This window comes from Dromaius novaehollandiae, chromosome 4 (genome assembly GCF_036370855.1).
Source record: "Dromaius novaehollandiae isolate bDroNov1 chromosome 4, bDroNov1.hap1, whole genome shotgun sequence".
NCBI lineage: Eukaryota > Metazoa > Chordata > Aves > Casuariiformes > Dromaiidae > Dromaius > Dromaius novaehollandiae.
The window spans coordinates 60,084,288-60,098,118 of NC_088101.1; the positions used below are offsets into that span (position 1 = coordinate 60,084,288).

Below are 13,831 nucleotides of genomic sequence, written 5' to 3' on the forward strand. Positions count from 1 at the left end.
TATTATTACTCCTAGTCCAGATGTTACTTACTTACCACCAAACTGGGATTAAAGCTGGCTGGACTTGGTATTGGAAGCAGTTTTAAAGGATGGTTCCTGCTCCAAAGGGCTTGAAATTGCTGTCTAGGATGGGATTGTCTGTCTCAGTGCCTGAATATGGATGTTCAGTGCCATTTTAGGCACTGCATTTTGTCCTTCCTGGCTTCTAGCTGTTGCTCCAGCACTATGTTGGTGCTGTGTCACAGGGCTGCCAGCCCTGGGCAGATGTCTTGTGTAGTCCAGGGAGTCAAAAAGGTGTTTGGTGCCTAAGTTCAAGACAGCTAAATCCCATCTGTAAGGTGAGACATTGAGCAGATGCCGCAAAAACAAGGTGAAGACGTTACAAAAGGATGAGACTTCTATGAACAGAATGATAAATTATCATTGCAGCACAGCAGTTGCCTAGTAGCTGTTGAGGTTTTGTAGACACCATGGCTAAGGTAAGGCAATGGTGTGACTTTGCAGCTCTTTGCAGGAAGATCTTCCAGTGCAGAAGGGAAGAGGCGAGGAAGGATATAGAGGTGACAGTAACTGGTGGATTGAAAGCTGGAACTGATGCCTCACAAGGTCAATAGAACGGAAACATGATGGATTTTAAAAACTGAAAGACGTGGCCTTTAGAGTTGGGGAAAACTAGCAGTAACCATTGCTCTCATATGTCCTTACAAGTAATTAACATACTTTAATATATTAATCACATTGTTACAAGACATCCCTTTCACTAGAGTAGAAATTTTGTCAAAAGTAGCTTTTCAAAAGCCTTTAGGTGGGTGAACATGTGGATTAGGATCAGAATGGGGGAGAGACAGGGAAAAGTGATCCAGGTTAAAGTAACTCCACCCCCCCACCCCCCCCACCAATTTCCAAATAAAAGCAGAATAAAACCAGTGGGTGAAGTCAGGGAGAAAATAGGATTTTTGCCAGTTTAAAGGGTTTGTGAAACTATGCTGTGAGTTTGGAACTATGGTCTGAGTTGGATCAGTTCATCGCTGAACTATTGTCTGGGCTGTTGCAGTCTTGCTACAGTCAAGATTAGTGTAACTGAATTAGCACAGCACAGGACATTGACAGTTCAAAGATTTGATGCAGAGGTCCAGACACAAAAGGAATAATTAATTGCAAAAGGAATAACTAATTGAATAAATGGGGGGAAAAAGTTTTCTGAACATTGACAGGTCCAACTTTCTGTAGAGAATTTACTGAATTTAGATTTTTTTATTGATAGGTCATCTGTGAACAGATCTCAGTTATTCATGAGTTTTTAATAGAAGTTTGTTGCATAATATTTATTGAAGATCATCTGTAACGTACTCATGAATTATCTACTATTTCTGAGGAACACATCGTGACATTCAGTGACTTGAAATTAAGTCCTTAAATGAACAACTGGAACTTTAAAGTTTAGTATCAGAGATGCTCAGGAGGTTGAGGTCATGTTCTAGATTTTTGTGGGTCTCAGCATTTCTTCTATGGAAGAAGATTTCACCGTAAATTTGTCTTATTTTTTCAGATTTGTGCTCATAAGAGAAGAAATGATGACTGTTAGGGCAGAAAAGATACTATTTGTGTGTTTTGCAGGCTGTCCATTGCCTAGGAAGCTGCAAACAAGCCAGTACTTCTTGTATTACATAAAAATTGATGCTCTTGATTTCACATGATGGGAAATGATTACTATATTAGTTCTCCTACCTTAACTATATTAGTTAAAACACAACACAGACTGGTATGATCAGATGCCTTTGCAGGTTCCTTGCAGACTTTAGCCCATGTTTCAAGCAGCTCAAGCTACAGAAGCCAGTAAAAGGATTTTTTCAAACATGTGACAAGTACATGTTATAGGTGTTTTTTTTAAATATAATTTAACCACTGGCTTTACATAGAGTATATTAGCTTTGTGTATGAATGTTTTTGTTTAGAGTATAACATTAGTGGGTAAGTAACCAAACAACTGCAGTTTTGAAAGTATCTTCCTTCAAGTGAAGTGATTTTTGCTCTTCCTTTAGTTGTCCTTTCTTCATGTCAAGAAGATCTTGACCAACTGGAAAAATAGCCTGAAAAAGTGGGATGTGATTCTGTAAGGATGCACTCAAATTCTGATCTATACCTAACAGGAATATCAAGTGAGCAAATACTGAAAAGGGAGTAGAAAACAGCTCTGAGCAAAAGGATCTGTGGCACTTACTGTGGCTCACAAGATGAACATGAGTTAATGTCAAGCTGTTGCAGAAAGAAAAAAGGCATATGCTGTAGTGGGACGTGTAAACAGAAAGACAACCTGCAAGATCTCTTGTTTAACCTAGTAAAGAGAAGACATAATATCAGTCTTCAAAGACATAAAAAGCTGCTGCCTGACTTCAGTGACTACATCAAGACATGATCAGCTTAAAACACGGCAAGGTAGATTTTAGTTAGTAACGGAAAGTTTTCTAATGCTGAGGATAAGTTTTGTGTAGGTTGCTTTGGGATCTTGTGTGGAATGAATCACTGGCAGTTTCTAAGAAGACATTAGGCAGGTCTCTGTCAGGATTGGTATAAGTATATACCACAACCAGTCCTGCCTTGCAGCATCCTAGGGAATGGGTTGGGTGATATTAAGGTCCATCTGGTCTGTTCTCCGATTATGCCAATATGTATACTTAGAAAAGTGATGTATTTTTAGAGTATGTTTATTGTATTTTACAATTACCCAAATACCTATTCATACTAAGTCCTGACATCCCAGTATTAAGAGGTTGCAATAACATCTAAAGGAGGTGTCCTAAATAGTGTACACGGTGTAATCTCCATAATGCAAATCAGCCTCTGTTATCAGAGCTGCAGGATCAGCCTCACCTGGAATCTTGTTCTTTTTTCCCCCCTAAAAACACCTTTGTTCTCTCATGTTACCTCTTTTAACTGTGGAAAAACTTACTAGACACAATTCCCGCAGTCCCCTTTGCCATGACACACAGTCGATGCTTCCATCTGACTGTGGCAGACTCATCATAAATTGTGTAGCTGGGATGTCTGTGACTGGACAGAACAATATTTGCTGTCTGATAAAAGCCGGATTCCTAAACAATTTGATTTTGGCTAATGTTTGCTATATCCAAATGTTACACCTTTGATTTAGATTGTAAAATCTTTGAGTCAGAACTGCCATCTACTCTGGGTTTGGATAATGTCTAGCAATTTGGGGTTTGCTCTGTGTAAAGATGAATGCAATCTCTTGTAGATACTTTCTCTCCTGCCCTGTACTTGTTCAGAGTGCCTGAGACAGTAGATGAGCTTAATGTATTTGTGAGGATGATTTCAGATCGAGGACTTGGTAAGAAACATGAGTAGAGCAGTCTTTCTGGAGCCTGCTCAAAACAGCAGAGCTTGATTAGTTGATTAATATCTGATTTTTCAATTAAACATTTACATTTTGTTATCTTGTGCACAATACATGGACTATAAAAGAGGTCAGCTGGTTAAGATACACATTGTGCTCTTCAGCACATTGAGCAGCCAATGTGTGTGCAGATGACCCAGAAGCAAGCTGCCAGAAGATCTGTGTGGATGGTACATCATAGAAATAAAGAAGGGGGAATTGTAGAAAAAGAAGGTAGAAGGGATAGTAGTAATGGTGGAAGAGAAGGGAGCATCCCTAGGGGCCAGGGGGAGCTGCGGCCCAGCGTTTACAAAGGGAGGTCTTTAAATATTCAAGCCACTTATTTGAGTTGATTACTCCTGGTTTGTCATTTGATTTTGTTTAATGTATCATATATCAGCTGTTGCTGCTGCATATGAAGAGAGGCTGGAGCCAAGATAAAACAATTGCACTTGCCAGTTGCTGCTGGGCCGAGTGAACTGAGAGCGAGCTGGGCCAAGTGAACCGAGAGGTAACTAGTTGTTGGATCACAGTACATGATCATCTGAGGGAAACTCATCTCATTCAGAGTGGAGGATTAATTGATTAGAAATGCACCTTTTGACCCAGTTAACTATACTGGAAGAGTTTAAAAGGATGTAAAAACGATTCAGGCACACTAGTTGTCGAGCAACCAGAGGATCTTGGCAGGAGAAGGGTTGAGATCTTCCAGAGGTACCGTACAGACCTAAAGAAGAGTCTTGGCATAATAACGGTTGGAGTAAAATACATGGCAAAGTACTCAGTAACTTCAAGGAAAATATGCTCAGAGCAAATGGCATGTTTCTTATATGAAACTACTATCATTGTTCTTATTGCTAGCAGCTGCTTTATTGATCGATCCAACAGTTTTAAAGAAACCTTGTGTAAAAACATATACACATATAGCCCATTTGGTCCATGTAGCAATTGAACTTTGGTCCATGAACAATTGAACCAGCTGAATTGGCTTTTTCAGTCAGAATCCAAACCTGTCCATTTTGAAGCTTTATCAACAAAAACAAAGTGCTGCCACTTGGACCTTTAACACTTGCTTAAGTATAGAGAGCAGGTAAGGTATAGCAGTTTTGCTGTCAAATACAGCTTCATTAATGCAGTGCTCTTCATATTTTTGTGCTTGCTTGAAAGAAGCACATCTTTTTCTGATAGAAAGTTGTATAGTTTCTGCCTTTATAATTGGTATGTTGTGATGGGTCTTTTAACTGCACCATTTCTTTAGATTTCAGCCCCATAAGCCCTGACCGATGCTTCCTTCAGCTGAACAGAATTTTAATTCTTAATCCACACAGAAAAACAGTATAAATTCTTTTAACTCAGCAGCGCAGATCTGACATCATCACATGCACCTAAGACTGAGCACTTCTATGACTTGATTACACAAAGTATACAAATTAAGCATGACAATGTATAATGATGTGTAAATACAATACTTCACCTCTGATAGCTTACAGAGACTGGATGCAAATGTAAAATGGTGTGCATTCTGCAGACACAACAGGTAGAAATGTTCGATAGTATCTTCTCTTTGCGTGTTTGAGAACATGCTGTGCTATTACCCAGTATTTTGGCAAGATGCAATTAAACATTAATATGTCAATACAAAAAAGTTTGGTCCTGTTTTGCGGTGAAGGAAAACATTTTCTGCTTTTGTGTGTTTTGCAAGTTTTTCATTTTGAACTACTCACTTGGAATGTAGGCCTGCTGTTACATTGTCCATTCATAGATACCTGAAGGGGTTACATTTAAATAGCTAGGAAGGTGCAACTTGATATTAGCACTGTCCTGTTTTAGAAGTACAAATCAGAAGGAAGATACTCAGCTAATATAGTTTAGCAATTGTTCCACTGCAGTTTTTCGCTTAGATGTTTTTTGCAGTGATGCACACCCATGAGGTATTTGAGAATGAAGGTCTGAGTAAGCTGTAATAATCAGTGAAAGAATATCAGTAGATTTGCTTCTCTTGCATTTCAGGTCCTCCTCCAGAAGAAGGGGTCTGAAACTATAGGACTCCAACAGATTAAGTAGGGTGTATTACATCCAGCCCAGGTTGGGAACAGTGATGTCTCTATTGTAAAGCTGATGGTACCTTTGGCTGGTATCAGCTCAAACAAGATACCATCTTGCCAAGACACCTGGGCATGGAACTGGGTTACATCATTCCATCATTCTTTGCTTATCTTTTTGCACAAGAAAGAAATCCTTTGGGGGCAGTAGGGTGGCTTTTTTTTTTTTTTTTTAATCTGTGAGGCTTCAACCCCTCTGCTGTGTCCTGTTTCCATATATCTTCTTGAGAGCTTGCTGACTGCAGTCCTCTTTTAGAAACTAACAACTTGCTCAGAGGAAATGCTTATGCAAAATAAATTCTTCTTGTGAGTCAAGAAATGAAGCCAGAGTAACTGCAGCTACTAGAACCTTTACAGCTTGGAAACTCCATTATTTTTGCTCTCTTCTACGCCAGGATATGGACAATACAGTGGTTGTATTTAGTTTCACTAGCTTGGATTCCTTTCTCCTTCATCTTGCTTTGAGTGCTTTTTCTGCACTGACATAAGGAGTTTCACTAGCTTGGATTCCTTTCTCCTTCATCTTGCTTTGAGTGCTTTTTCTGCACTGACATAAGGAATCTGCACCATGCTGACATTTCTAAACTCTGGGAGTACTTACCTAGACATTTATATGAATCCTGTCTCTTGTATTTGAGAGTCTGCTGCAGGTGAAGACTTTCTAATCAATCTGTATTGATTGCAGTCCCTACTGCAGTATCTGAGAGCCTGCCATGCCTTAACATCCCTAGCATTATGTTGCCATGAGTATGTATTGCTAGCAGTCTTCTTGACTGAAAGATATGTTTGATGAGGGCTTATTTTTAACTGCTTTTTTAAATGATGAAGGTTATGTCTATGCTGTGAAATGTGGTGCCATACTGAAATGACAAATCTACCTCCAGAACTGGAATGAGAGAGTAAACAGTAGAGCCAGTCACCATGCTATGACGCCCTCAGACACCCGTTTGTCTGGTGTTCCAGTTCCTTGGAGCTACTACTGACAAAGATGGTGATGTAAATCAAATACCTGTTCCTGCAGGCATCTTTGGCCTCATGAGAGGTTACTGGGATTTGTTCTATCCCCCCTTGACACTGTTTCCTTGTTGAGAAATCACGTGCAGGGACAGGGGAGAAGCCGTGCTATGCTCCAATTCATCTCCTGACTGTATTGACCAGGGCACTAGGACTTGAGGCCATGACATGAAACACTCCTCTCCCACCATGGGGATGGGTCTGCTGAGCACACTGAAGCTGGCATTGGAGCAGTGGGTTTGAAGGATGATAGGTGCAAATAGGAGACGCAGGTAATAATGGTGCTAATAATGAATGACAACACTTAAAGTGGGGTGAACGATGGGTTGTTTGGGTGCAGAGTCTGTACAAATTGTTCTGTCCTGCTATTTTTCCCTGTATATACCTTTCAGAAAACACAGTGCACTGAAATCCAAAGTAGGCCCCATGGTGCCTTAACGGGCTGGTGTCCACTGAAAATGATGGGATAGATAACAGTTCTTTCGGAGTTTACTGTAGTAACATTAATAATTATTTCACTGGCTTCTATGTGGATGACACAAGCACTTCACATTGTTAGCCTTAGCGCAGATAAGAAAAATCCATGAAGGTCATTCACAGATTTCCTTCTAACCCATGTTATTTAAGTAACCTTTATATAGCTCACATTGTCCATTTTAATTATATTCAGATGAACATGTTTTAAACTCCACAAGAAAGGTGGATTTTTGTGATACTTTATTGAAGTGCGTAAGGAGGTGTGAAATTAGCTACAGCAGATAAAGCCTCTTGGGAAGAAATAGCCTTACTTGCTTTGTACCATTATATAACTGGGACCACTTTGGTGTGGGGATGTGTTTAAATGCACATCAGTATGTTTTTACTGGATCATTTCCAGATGATAAAGATGGAACTGGAGAGGGTCTCCAAATGCAGCATTTGCTATAGCTAGATTGCTTTAAATTGGAGTGGGGAAAAATGTCATTTAACACTTGAGGCTGATTCAGTTGCCCTGGGTCATTAACATTTTATTCTTGTTCCTTGGGTTTTTTTTCTTTCTCTTTTACTTTATCTCATGTAACTCTGCCTTTTCCCCCCTCCTTTCTAAATTATGTTTTATTTTGATATGTGAACTGTAATTTCATGTGTTCACATACAGTAGAAGCACCTTTCATCACATTTTTCTTTGACGGCTATCTTAGAAATGGGGGTGAATTAATCATTTGCTAGGCAGACATATTTTTCTCTGTTGATAGTATAAATGAGCTTAGATGACTGATTTAGACTAGATTCTTAACACTTAGATGGCTATGGTTTGGCGTGACAGTTTCCACCTTTGTAGAACATCAGCATGACTTTGTCGGTGTCTCTCTTTGTGGTGCAGTTTAGTTTATACATCTTGAGCCTTCATCATTTATCTTGAAGTCTGAAATGGCAGCATGATGTCTGTCAGGCAGCAGGAAAATGATGAAAATATCACATAAAAATAAAATTATAGTTTTAAAAAGATAATAGCTGGAGCAAATTTGCTTTTTGAAACTGACCCTATCTCTCTATGGAGATGATGCTTTCCTGGGATCACAGACAGTTGGATCACTTGAGGTTCTTGGTTCTCTTGCAGCGTCTCCTCTTTGGGAGACTGAAGTGATTCTTTTAAGGTTTGAGAGTATTTTTTATAGGCTCCTCATTCTTCAGGGCTAATGTTTACATCAGCCGAAAACAATAGAAGAGCTGTGAAGTTGGAAGATCGTTTGAGGGAATTTAAGCATAACATGTATATTTGATAATGGGCTTATGGATTTAGTGCACTGAAGGCATGTCTTGTTAATTCTGGAGGACACAATCAACTGAAGCAAACATTCTTCTTGTAGCAGTGTGATGAGTCAAGACCTGTATCCTTCTCCAGTGAAAAGTGTGTGGAAGATGCCTCAAGTGCTGTTCTCTGTCTGCCTCCACATCCAGATTGGGCTGTGAGTTTCTTAGGAGTCCAAACGAAACGAAGTATTACTGTCCTGAGGATGAGGATAAAATAACTAGCTCATTTTGGCAAAATTCAGTTTCACAGCCCCAAAAGAGCAGCTCTGTTTGGTGCTGTCCTCCCGAGTGGGTTGAGAACAGAGGCTGAATGAGCTCCACACCCTGGTAGTCAGATGTTATTTTTGGAAAATGGAAATCTGTATCTATGCCCTGCTGATACTATGCGCATGTGCCCAGCCTTAGGTGCTGTTGGCTGGAGGAAGGTGAGGAGAAACACGGCCAGCTGCCTCTCCTTCCCCCTGTGCTGCTCACCAGGGCTGGCTTTACCTGCCACCTGCGTGGCCTTTTCCTTCAGCACCAGAGCTGGCAAAGGTAAAGCAGGGGAGCAGATGTGAGCATTGCAAGGGGCACTTGTGTTCAGAGATGCGTGGCGAGAGGGTACTTGAGCAAGCTGCTCTTTTGAGACAGCCCAAACCTAGTGCAGAGCTGTGGCCACTGCTGGGAGATTGATGTGGTTTCTTTCTCATGCCTACCCCTGTGAGTTTCCTTTCTCTAGCACACTCTTAATGCAGGTAACTGCTTGTTCTGCCTGTGCCTAAAATGAGCTTCACCATCATTAATTGCAGCCTTCAAAAAAGGCTGGGAAATGTAAGCCAACAGGGGATAACTGTTACTCTCCCATGTGTTACACCAGCAGTTAGGAATCATTAGGTGATGCAGTTGCTAAGGAATTCTGTCCTGGTCAGAGCTACCTGCTTTCTAGCTCTTTTCTATCACAAACTGCCCCAAAGAGGAGAAGGCTGCATGTGCTTGGGCCTGTAATTCCCATTACAACCAGCTGATGTGGTTCTGAGTAATGCCGAGTTGACTGAATCTGTATGTAGGTTAGCATTACTGGCGCTGTGTATAATGATGAATATGCTACAGGACTGGAGAGGAGCTGAGAAAGGTGATAAATTAGTTATTGCCAGAAACATTTCTGTTTACAGTCCTTGTGGCTATTGCTGCGTTATTATTCAATTTTAGTACTCTTGTTTGTGAGAGGAAGGAACTTTATATTGTGAAATTTATCATGTGAAAACCAAAGCCTGTCTGTGCACATTTGGCATAGTGATATTTCAGCTGTCCAAACAGTCTTCTAAGCAGGCTTTTTCCTTTCTAGGGAGCTTTCACAACTTCATGTTAGAGATTCTTTAGGCATAACATTCTTTTTCTTTTTTTCTAAGAGAAATAAGCAAAAAATCTTCTTTATTTAGCCTCTTGATTATTCTTATCTCTGCTGAAAACATGACGATATAAATGCTATGTATTGAAAATTAATAATAGTTTATTGCTATTACACAGATTTCCAGAGGGCAGAAGAAGCCTCAGCCCAGTCTTTGTGCAGAGGGGAAGGAAGAAGTTCTTAACCATGAGGTTTCATATACTCATACAGCATAACTTTGTGTTTCTGCTAAACCCCTGTGACTGCTGACAGTATGGGCTTATTATTTGGGGCATAGTGCTGCGCTGCCTGGCTACTCATCAGACACAAACTAGTATCTTTGTGTTATCCTGATGTAAAAAGGATGATGTAAAAATACAAGCGTGGAAGTGTATTAGCTTGATGATTAGCTTACTCTCTGTCACAGGATGAGACATGGTCTTGGACACCTCTCATTCTCCATGCATTGTGTAGAGCACCTAATTCAGAACTGTGCTTTCTATTCACCTACTCAACTGCACCACTGCAAATTAGATGATAAATACTGCTATTCAGATTTGCTCGCACTAAACAGAGTGCAAAGAGTGGAGAATTAGGCTCTAAATTTAGTCTGTTTAGGATGACACACCACTGAGTATTCTCATCTGTTTTCAAAGATGCAATAAACAGCATGGCTATACTAGTAAATGCCATTAGCTCTTTGAATTAATAGAATTACTGTTGGCAGTCAGTGGTAATAGATTAGAGCAATTCTCATCTACTACATTAGAGTAATTCTTGGCAGTGTGAGTATAATGAATCTGAGGATTTTACAATACAACCGTCCAACTAAAACTTGGAATATGAATTCTCAGTCTGCAATCACTCACTTTTTTGCTTTATTCAGGGTAGTGTGTGTGGTGTGTTTTGTTTTTTTCTTCCTTCCTGTCAAAGTCGTAAAATTTCTGTTTTGAAGTTATTGGCTTTAAAAAATGTAGATGATTGATTAAAGTGTTTTTTTAAAAAACCTTTTTTAAAAGGAGACATTTTCAAGCTCTAAGATATTTGCTTGAAATGACACATTTTATTAGGCAAATAAATAATAAGCTGTCATTATCCAAATAGATAAGGTCATGCTGGCTTAACTGAGCTATGAATATTAAAGTACCAGTCCTGTTCTCCAGATTCCTTAGAGGCATTTTCAATAAAATTAAAACCGGGTTCCCAGTTCATGATGTGTGTAGTTTATTCAGTGTTCCCAGGGTTTAATAGCTGCATTGATTAAAAAAAAAACAAACAAAAAAAACAAACAAAAAAACCCCCACAGTATTTGCTGTTAGCTTGAGCCCTCAACTGCTGCAGAAGCCAGTATTTTGTCACTGTAGTTCCTGAGCCTGATACTGGTATCTCTTGTTGTTGGTGTAACCCACTGGTGTAAGTTGAGTTATTGTTGATTTTTTTGTGGAAGAATCAAGTCCTGTTGAAGTTGTTCCCACTGGAATGGGAAGGTGATTGTGGTTCCTTCTGTTTGTGAAGTGGTCTTTGCTGTTCCTGCCTTCTGTCCTGGCTAGGGTGAAAACACTGTGCAAGTGGCAGAGCTAAATCTATGACTGTGAACTGGTTGAGAAAACAGATTGTGTGATTATTCTTTAGCTATTTGTCTTTAAAGTTTTAAATGATCATTAAATAGCCACACCGAAAATAGAGAAGAGAGAGGTTCCTCTTACTTTCCCCTAAAAAGATGCTGGCATGACAGTGAGCAAACACTCTCTGCCACCTCTTAATGAATGAGTTTAATTGCTGAAGAGGATCGCTGCTACATTATAATAATGATATCTTTAGTTATCAAAGCTATTGAAAGATGCTGATGGCTCTAATGTAGAATAGAACCTATGTGTTGCTTGCCAGAAGAATTGATTTATATGGACTGTGGGAAGATCTGTACTGATACTGAAAAATGTTTCATGCTCTTTCCCCAATGGCAGATTTATGGACAGCTGGTAATTTCCTCTGATTTGAACACAAAGCAAATGTTTAACATGATGGCTGCACTTTGGAATGATTACTGACAGGCAATAGTCTGCACAGCAAAGGAGAACCATTAGTCATAGGTGGACCATCCTGAGTCCATGTTGCATGTAGGGAACCTGACAATTGGCTGGTGAAAAACAGACCTTTTTATGTGAAGTAGAATCTCTCAGGATGGTTGAAAAACATGCATCCCTCAGGCTTTTTTTTTGGATTTCATTTTCATTTCAGAGCTGTTTGATACTTCATCTTGATGGCCACTACTAAAGGAATGTCCCTGAGGAACTGAAGCAGACACTTGTGAGGAACTCACAGCAGAGATTTGGAGGCCCCATAAAAAAATATACATTTTTTTATTATTTATGTGTATATATATGACTGTGTACAAATATTAATTTAATTCTCTTAGGCTTCTAATCAAAAGGACAAAAGAGAACCTGTATGGAAAAACACATTTTTTTTAGTCATTTTCTTTCATAAGATAATCCTCTTAGCTAATTGTTTTTTTCTCAACCATTTGAGCAAAACTGAATTTCTGACTGATTAGTAACTTGAATTATGAGCATTAAAAGAAACTCCCCCATGATCGGAAAAATGTTGGAAGCAACCCGTACTCAACTAACAAAATACAAAAACACACAGAGGCAGAAAAACATTGCACAGAGCAATAAATCATTCTGTGTGACTGCCTTTTATGCCATGAAGATAACTCAGTTAACTCATTTAGCTCATTTAGATAATCTTCTTTTAAAATGAAATCAGAGATACCCATATAATCTCATAGTAAAGCTATAATCCGGTATTTTAGTACTAAATTTGTTGGATGTTGTCATAACTGGTAATGTTGAAAAGCTTAGGCAACATTTCTGTTACTAAATTTCACCTTTCAAGAGCACAGGTGGAGAAATTAGATTTTCAGCAAAGGGAGCTAATATAGCTAGATAAAAAATAATTGCAACTCTGTAGCAGATGTAGGAATTGAATTAGGCTATATAGAATGGTAGCCAAAAGCTAGCCTTCCTTTCTAATTCTGCTCAAGAAAAAAACTGCTGTCTGAATGATCCCTGGCAACTCGGCAGCCAGTTATATATGATGTCCTTGATCATTGTCCTGTGCCATTTCTTATTCCCGCCTATTATTTCTCTGCCTAACTCATCATATTGTCTAAGCACTTCCCAAATTTTTAAATAACTGTGGCCATTTTTATCTTTTTGGGGAATGATTTTTTCCAGGACTCAATTCTGTTGCTTGGGGAGCTCTGTTCAACATACAGTTCTTCCGCTATTGATCAACTCTTCTACTCTTATAGTTGGAAATAGCTGCTGTGGGAGGCCAGGGATAGATTAATGGTTTTCAGACTATCTTCTGCAACAGGTTTTCATACACTAACAATTTGTCAGCAGAAAATGCCAACTGGATAAGGTTCCAGAAGACGCTTGTGAGAAGAGAACCGGTAACACCCAGTCCAAAACATTGGATGCCATGCTAAAGAAACAGTGGTTGCCAAAGGCACAGTAAGAGTGGTTCTTAAAACTTACAGGACAAAACTTAATTTCTGCATTGCATTATGTTTTCATTTACTATTTAATCCACAGTAGGAATTCATTGCTTTTTACCGTGCAACACTATGAAGGAAGACAAACTGACTTGTAGTATTTTGATTAAAGTCACTGTTTTAGTTCTTTAAATCCTGTATACCTATGTAGAAATTCTAGTGAAGCGAGCAGTAAATTCCATACCGCTCTCTGTAATACCTTGCTCTGTTGTTGGCACTGTTTAGCTTTCAAAATGAGAAGAAAAGGAACAGTTCTCTGAGAAAGCAGTTTCTAGAGTAGTGAATTTGTTTCAGCTCAAAAGCTAATTCTTACTGTTCACAATCATGGTGGAACATTTGTGCTGCTGTAGTTGATTTATTTGCCGCATTATTTCACAATTGGTCTTGCTTTGCCATCTACAGCCAAAATGAGAACTGTGGAAGAGAAAAATGTGGAAGAACCAAAGTCTGCAGGAGGCACAAAGCTGCTAAGTCTGTCCCACTGCTTCTGAGTCAAAGATTTTGGACTGGACTTATCTGGCTTCTAATTATTTAAAGAAACAGTTTCTAAAAAATAGTTTGTGTAAATATCTTGTCTGTATAAACTAAAATAAAATAAACCT

General features: G+C 39.2%; 2 protein-coding genes across 3 annotated transcripts in view; one reads left to right on the plus strand and one right to left on the minus strand.

Annotated features, from left to right (window-relative positions):
• GABRB1 (gamma-aminobutyric acid type A receptor subunit beta1) overlaps nucleotides 1-13,831 on the minus strand; it is a 139,122-nt gene that overhangs the window by 104,115 nt on the left and 21,176 nt on the right. The window lies entirely within an intron of this gene.
• Nucleotides 1-13,831, plus strand: part of GABRA4 (gamma-aminobutyric acid type A receptor subunit alpha4) — a 175,185-nt gene that overhangs the window by 68,116 nt on the left and 93,238 nt on the right. The gene's annotated exons all lie outside the window — the stretch shown is intronic.